This window comes from Protopterus annectens, chromosome 5.part0, assembly GCF_019279795.1.
Source record: "Protopterus annectens isolate FY-2018-M chromosome 5.part0, PAN1.0, whole genome shotgun sequence".
In the NCBI taxonomy this organism is placed as follows: Eukaryota; Metazoa; Chordata; order Ceratodontiformes; family Protopteridae; genus Protopterus; species Protopterus annectens.
In genome coordinates, this window is record NC_056735.1 from 359,957,503 (window position 1) to 359,965,823 (window position 8,321).

At 44.3% G+C, this 8,321-nt stretch overlaps 1 protein-coding gene across 1 annotated transcript in view; it reads left to right on the forward strand.

The window, feature by feature from the left end:
• The window catches only part of USP9X (ubiquitin specific peptidase 9 X-linked), a 5,037,693-nt gene that overhangs the window by 106,370 nt on the left and 4,923,002 nt on the right, over positions 1 to 8,321 (forward strand). The window lies entirely within an intron of this gene.

The window sequence follows — 8,321 nt, forward strand, 5'->3', positions numbered from 1 at the left end:
CACAAGAAACTCAAAGAAAAGGACAGGCATCCGAGGTCCAAGACAGACTAGGCTTCTAAGCCAGTCGCCAGTTCTCAATGAGGCGCCTTCGCAACCCCTGACTACCGCTACTTTAGACTCAAAGGCCGCTACAGACACGCACGTGGAGTTGACCAGGCCACTGGAAGCTCAAGGTATTGGACCTTTGGAAACTATTCCCTCAGATGGGTCTGGAGCTGCTGAGCAGGCATCGGCTTCTGAGGGGGTTTTCAGACCTACTCAATTATTTTTAAAACTACTTCAGCTTCTAAGGCAAAGACTAAAGCACCTTTAAAGACAAACAAGTGCAACAGCCTCATGGACAGGCCTCCATGCCTAAAAAACAGATGACCAAATGGCCGAAGACCTATTTACTTTGATCAGGGGTTCCCATCCCCCTCCTGATAAGAGGCCTAGGCAAGAGACAGAATATGAATCCTCAGATCAGGTTTCCATTTCATCTGATTCCTCTTCTGATCAGGAATACTCTCTTCCTCCCTATGAGGATTCTGATGCTGAAGAAATCTATCCCTTCAGCCTCTCCTGAGGATTATTCTTTTTGGGGAAACTTTACATACCATGAGGGAGCATTTCCACTGGGAGAGTCAAGATTGTTCTGAATCTAAGAAAAAGCTCAGACTTCCTTTTACTACCTCAACACAGGCCCCTAGCTATTCCACCTGTTAAGACATTGTAGATGTATTTTCAGCGTCCAGTCCTGACCCCTGACTCCTTACCTCCAGCTCCTGTTAAGCCGGACAGGTACTACAGGGTTCCTGACTCATAAATTCCTTTTCAAAAACCCTGCTGCTGACCCAGAAACTCTCTCAGGGTCCCAAAGGGGTCAAGGCTTCCACTGCAAAAAACCCTACTTCCTCTGACAGGGATTCTAGGGCACTGGACAGATGGGGAAAAAAGATTTACACTTCTGTTACCTTGGCTATAAGGGCTTTAAATTGTCAGTTTCATATGCTCAAATATCAGCCATATATTATATCAGTGCTTAAACAGAATATGTTGGTAAATTCTGAATGTGCAGAAAACAAAAATGCAGGATTTATTGCATGCAGCTGAAGTTAGAAAACATACTTTGCAGTATGGTTTTGATTCCCTGGAGGCCTCCTCCAGGGCTGCAGTTACAGGTTCTGTCATTAGGAGGCTTGCTTGGTTAAAGGAACAAAATCTACCTGATCATGTTGAGGCAAAATTATTAGATGCTCCATTACAGCATGATGCTTTGTTTGGCGTTAAAGAAAATGGAAGACAAAGCTAAATCTATGCAAACAGTTAAGGATTTCTTACAGGTACAGCCACCAAGATTTAGCAGACACTGGCCTACAAAGAATTGGTCCTTTCCAGTGTCAGGCAGGCCACAAAGGGGCATATACAGACGCCCAAGAGGCAGATCCCAGCCCAAAAGTTGGTACAGGTCTAAACAATAGGGTGCTTCTACCTCCAAAACTGGAGAAGATAAATCACAGTCATACAGGAAACAGTCCCCATGACTTCCCCCTGCCTGCGCCAAGCACTTATCTTCTGGCAGCACCTTTAGGGGGGAAAGCTGGCACTTTTTTCTCAAATGGCACATAACCCAGGACAAATTGGGTCTTAAACAGTGTCACAAGGCTACTAGTTTCACTTCCATACCCTGCCAAGGGCAAACGGTTGTCCAGACCTGCCAAAACATCAATGGGCAGAGGCACAAAAACAAGTCTCATCCCTCATGGACATGAGGGCCATTCCACAAGTACAAGAGCAGGGACAAGTATTTTATTCAAGACTGTTCTTGGTAACCAAAAAGGATAAAGCCTGGAGACCAGTACTGGACCTATTTAATCGAAACACATCTGGATATTCCAAAATTCAAAATGCTTATCTTGCACCAGACAAAGGCAACTGACTACCTATTCAGAATGTTGGCAACAAAGTTATCTGCAAGAAAAATTCTGCAGGCTTTGGGCTTCATGGCATCCTGCATCCTACTAATTCCATATGCAAGACTGCATATGAGGAAACTTCAATGGTACCTAAAAAGTTTTTGGACTCAACATTGCCACAGCCTGGGAACAATAGTTACTATCATTCCCTGCCTGCAACAGGAGTTCGATGGCCGGCGAAGGCCTGTCACCATAACAAGGGACAGCCATTCACTCTACCCCCAGCCACACAGACATTAACAACAGATGCATCGGATTATGCCTGGGGAGCCCACATGGCAGGAAGATGTATTCAAGGCACATGGTCCGCAAACCAAATGCATCTGGGAGAAAGGAAATTCACCCCAGGGATCACATCAGTTGCCCTGCTAGACAGGGGTCCAGGAAAGTAAATAATGTGGGAAGAAATAGCCAGGGAATTATGGCTAGGTTTGTATAGGCCCTAGGGCTGATAGCCTAGTACCAACCTATGAACCTATAATCTACATATCAATTAGAGATGCTAGCTGTTCAAAATGCCCTGACTGCCTTCAAGGACCTACTAAATCCGGGACAACTACTGATAGGCAATACTACGGTCATGTGATATATAAACAAGCAGGGAGGCACTCATTCTTACCCCCTTTGCAGACTTGCGATGACTTTGTGGGACACAGCATTGACTTACCAAGTACATCTGCAGGCACAATTCCTGCCAGGAAAGATAAATACTCTGGCAGACGAACTAAGCAGAAACCTCATGGATCCCCACGAGTGGAAATTGGATCTGCAAATCTTCAGCATGGTAACAAGGAAATGGGGATGTCCGGACATAGATCTGTTTGCCTCACCTCACAACTGCCAACTAAAGAGATTCTGCACAAGGACTTATCACAGACGAGCATGGAAAGTGGAAGCTCCATCTTTCAGCTGGAAAAACTTACAGTATATGCCTTTCCTCCTCTGCCTCTCCTCCTCAAGGTACTCCTAAAGGTCAGACAGGAGAAGCCAAAAATGATACTGATTGCCCCAGACTGGCCATGCCAGTACTGGTATCCAATCCTAGGGAGCTTGTCTCAATGCCCAGCCTAGACCTTACCTCAAGTGCCTCATCTACTGTCCCAGCAGAACAATCAGATCCTGCACAGCCGACTCAAAACCTTAAATCTGGCAGTGTGGCGGATAATGTAGTCATGCAAAACGCACCTCTCACTAAAGCGGTGATGGATGTCATTTTGGAGGCCAAGAGGCCTAGTACTAGAAAATCCTATGCTGGAAAATGGAAGAGATTCTGTGCTTGGAACCAGGCACAAGGAATTGACACAGCTGTACCAAATAGTCCTCAGATTTTGCAGTACTTGACTGAGATGCTGGACAAAGGCCTATCCTTTTCATCTATAAAAATTCATGCCTCTGTCATTTCGACTCATTACAATACAGAGCCACCGATCTTTTCTCATCCTTAAGGCAGTACATCAGAGGGGCCAAAAATTTAAGGCCTCCAAGGAGATCACCAATACCTGCATGGGACCTCAATTATGTCTTAGAAAAACTTACCCTGCCTCCTTTTGAGCCAGCCACTACAGCTGATATAAAGTTTTCATCTTGGAAAACAGCTCTGCTCCTAGCAATAACTTCGGCAAGATGAGTCTCAGAGCTACAGGCACTCATGGCTGTGGAACAGTTTATCATTTTTTTATCCAGACAGGGTTTCTCTGAGGACAAACCCAACATTTATGCCTAAGGTCGTGTCCAGTGTGGCCCTTAACCAAGCCATTCATCTGACTACTTTTTATCCAAACTCACAGAATTAAGGGGGGGAGAATTCTGCATTCTTTGGACATACACAGACAGCTACACTTCTACCCGAACAGAACCAAAGATTTCAGAAAGAGCAACTACTAGTGGCATATGCTGCAGGATCACAAGGAAAGGCTTATCTCAAAGTAGACTATTTCAAAGTGGATAGGCCACTGCATTCGTTTCTGCTATTCACAACATGGCAAGCCAGTACCCAAGGGCATCAGGCCACATTCAACCAGAGCAGCAGCCACTTCAGCAGCTTTCCTCAGGGGAGTACTAACCAAAGATATTTTAGAGGCTGCTATTTGGAGTTCAGTGCACACCTTCACAAAGCACCATCACTTACCACTCGACTCTAAATCCAGGGCAGGCTTTGCCACTGCAGCTCTGTAGGGCCTAATAGCCGCTCCTAATGCTATTTGGCTCCAGCCCCCCAACCTTAACTTTGGGATTCAACCCAATTGTAATGACTGCAACATTGAAACACGAAGAACATAGTACTGTTGTGCTCACTTACCTTAAATGTAGATGTTAGAGTGTATTCACAGTTGCAGTCCAGGTTACCCAACCGCCATCCCCCATTTCTTTGCTGGAACATATCTGTACTTCTATATTCTATACAACCTATGTGGTGTATTTGCTTGTAGATGAAAGCAAAATATTTACTTTGGTGCATGCATGTTAACATATTTTTAGCCTACCCTTTTGGGGGCACCTGACATCTGGGGCAAGAAAAACTGAAGAAAATGGCATTGGCTGTATCTTTTATACCCCTGGCGCACTGACGTCAGGGAATAGGCGACCGCAACTGACGCCAGACCTAGACTTTGGATTTCAGGACAACTGAGGGTAGCCTGCCAGCAGGATAACCCAATTGTAATGACCAACAGTGAATACACTAAAACATCTACATTTATGGTAAGTGTACACAACTGTACTTTCCTTTCATGGAAGACCATTTTTGTGGTAGCCATTACATCCGCCAGAAGTCAGAGCTGCAAGCACTCTGTCAAACCTGCTTATTGATAATTCATAGAGAGTTTCCTTTTGCTCTAACCCTTCCTTCGTCCCCAAGATTTGTTCACAATCAAACATTAATCCAACTATTGAACTGCCAATGTTTACAAATCATACAAAGTTTAATATAAGTTTCATCAGCTTGATGTACATAGACAGTTAAGGTTCTATCTACATAGAACCAAAAGAGTTTAGGTGCTCAGACCAGTTATTTGTATCTTTTTTGAAGATGAGAAAAGGAATACCAGTCTCCAGGATAACGCTATCTATCTGTATTTCAAGTTGCATGTCCTTTATTTGCTCTTCTAATGGCAAAGAACTCCCATTCAAAATTAAAGCTCATTCCATCAGATCTATATCCACATCTGCAGCTTTTCAAGCCAGAATTCCAATGGACAGTATGTGCAGCAGCAACTTGGGCTACCCCCTCATACCTTTATTACTCATTACAAATTGGACTTGGCCTCCAGGGGTAGAGCCTCCTTTGGTTCCATGGTTCTTAGGAATATATTCCCATGAGCCACCTGAGAAAAAGATGCTAAGGGACACTGTCCCATATGTAAGAATAAAGGCGAGATAGGACTACAGAACATAAAGAAGTTATGTTCTCACCATAAAGTTCCATGTTTGTAGTCCACCTCGCCCTTCATTCTTACGAACTCACCCACCTACCCTCCATGTATCCTTGGAGGATCTGAGACCAGATGGTGTCTATCATCCTTAGGGTTGGAGACCTTTTATCTTTGTTTTTCCTTGTGGAAATACTTTATATCACTTTTATAGACAGCAGCAAATGAGCTCTGGGGATTCTTATTAATGCATTATGGGATACATACCATGCCACGAGCCAACTTAGAGACTTTGAGCTTTGTAATCGGCCAAGTCCGAGTGGAGGATCGGCTACAAACCCGTATGTAATGATGAATGGCGAGATGGACTACAAACATGGAACTTTATGGGGTGAGTACATAACTTTTACTTTCGTGTTGTCCTAAATGATGAAATATCTCTCTGAAAGACTTGGTGTTGCATGTTACTCAACTTTGTGTGTGGCATTAGGCCAGTCACCTTTAGTGTTTCCAATCAAAAACATGCAGGTTGTTTATGCACTTCATGTACCATATCTTCTGACAAAAAGGGGTACTAACTTAAGATTGGTTCCATACAAGTTATTTATCAGAAACCGTTGTAGGTGATGTGAGGTTGCAGCTAAGAGGGGAATATGGATGTTTCTCCCATTGTAGTGCAGTTTGAGTTTAGTATATTTGGAGATGGATGTTGAATGCAGGGGGCTTACCCCCTTGCAAAAATATTAATCTTTCACATTAGTGAAGTCAGTTTGTCGCAGGTGGTTGCCTGTTTTGTAGTAGGATAAGGATAGGATCTTTTCACTTAGCCGCATTGTTCTGTGATGTCAGAGTACTGTATATATGTTGAGATACTGAAAGGGGAACAGAGGGGATTCCTGCTGCAAAACAGTATCAGTTTACATCCAAGTTCAGTTGTGCTGTTTGATTATTGGGTTCAGTTGTTGTGAACCACCCGAGTGTCCTCTGTCAGCTATGTTCCCTAAGTTGAAGTACTGTAGTGATGCTGCTAATTCACAATATTCGCTTCCAGCTTCTGTTTCTGTACAGCATGTATTGATGATCTTTGTGTTTCACTGTTGCAGTCATTACATTTGGGTAATCTGCTGGCAGGTTACCCTCAGTCGGCCTGATTAACAAAGTCTTGGGTCCTGCGTCGTTTGCTGTCCTTTCTTTCATGATGTCAGGTATAAAACATGCAGCAGACGCCATTTTCATCAGTCTTTCTTGCCGTGCAGTGCCCAAAGCAGAAGCAGTTCGCAAGTGCCGGTCGGCCGACTCCTGAAATTTTCATTTTCGAGTTTCAGAACCGAAGTCTTCAACCTAAAGCTAAGTACCCTGTTGGGGAAACTTTTTCTTGCTCCTTACCGATGTCAGTAAAAGTTAATTGTACTACTTGTGGGAAGCAAATACCTCATAAGGATTTTCATTTGTACTGTATTCCTTGCCTAGGCCCTGATCACAACGTGCCTTGCTATCTGTTTTGTGCTTAATCAACGCACTAAGTGTCTGTATATTTTTGCTTCAAAATATTTCGGCTCAAGATTTAACTATCCAGAAATGTCATCTGTTAGCAATCTGACTACTGGTATACACAAAAAAGCAAAGAAAAAGACAGTCTAGGTCCAAAACTGACTAAGCTTCTCCTAAGCCAGTCGCCGGTACTCAGTGAGGTGCTTTCGCAGCCCCTGATACCCACTACTTTTGATTTGCAGGCCTCTACTGAGACCCATTCGGAGTCCGGTATGCAGCGAGACACAAAGTATTGAACCAGCAGATGTCTCTACCTTAGATGGGTCCAGAACTGCTGAGCAGGCACCGGCTTCTGAGGGTGTTTTCAGGCCTAAAGATTTGTATATTAAACAGACGCCATCTTCAAAACCTAGGCCAAAATCAACTTCTATGTCTAAAAAAACGACGCTTGGGCCACGTGCACAGGCCCCTATGCCTTAAAAACAAATGATCAAATGGCTGAGGATTTAATTACCTTGATCAGGGGTTCCCATCCTATGTACTGGGGTGGTGGTGCTGCGGTAGTGTTGCTGCCTCACAGACGTTGCCCGTTCGAGTCTCAGAGCGTCTTCTGTGGGGCGACATGCGTGAATGGGCTTTCCATCGTTGAAGGTTGTGCACTAGGCCCGGCAAGCCAGCACATAAAACTCTACTGCCAATCAGCGGACCGGAGTTCCGGTGTGGCGAACCCTAACCGGGAAAAGCCGAAAGACACAAACAAGGGGTTCCCATCCTCCTCCTGCTAAGAGGCCTAGGCAAGGCACTGACTATGAATCATCTATTCCACCTTATGAGGACTCTGCAGAAGATTACATCCCTTCTGCTGCTCCTCCTGAGGATTTTTCTTTTGAAGAAACTTTGCATACCTTAAGGAACACTTTAACTGGGAGAGTCAGGATTTCTCAGAATCTAAAAAGAGGTTTAGGGATTTCCTTCCTCAGCATAGGCCTTTGGCTATACCTCCTGTTCTAGACATTGTTGATTTCTCAGAATCCAGCATGGCTCCTGGTTCCGGCTCCTAATAAGCCAGACAGATATTACAGGGTTCCTGACTCCCACAAATTCCTTTTTAAAACCCTACTGCTGACCCTGAAACCATTTTTCAGGGTTCCAAGGGCGTTGAGGCTTCTACTGCTAAAAATCCTACCCCTTCTGATAGACTCCAGGGTGCTGGATAGATGGGGTAAGAAGGCTTGCACATCTGCAACCTTGGCAATCAGGGCTTTAAACTGTCAATTTCATATGCTTAAATATCAGCAGCATGTCATGGGCTTAAACAGAAAATTGTGTTTATTTCTGACTGTGTGGAAAATAGAGCTGCAGGATTTATTGCTTTCAGCTGAATAAGTTGGAAAGCATACTTTGCAATGTGGTTTTGATTCCTTGGAGGCCCCTTGCAGGGCTGCTGTAACTGGATCTGTGTGATGAGGCATGCTTGGCTCAAGGAGCAAAATCTGCCAGATCATGT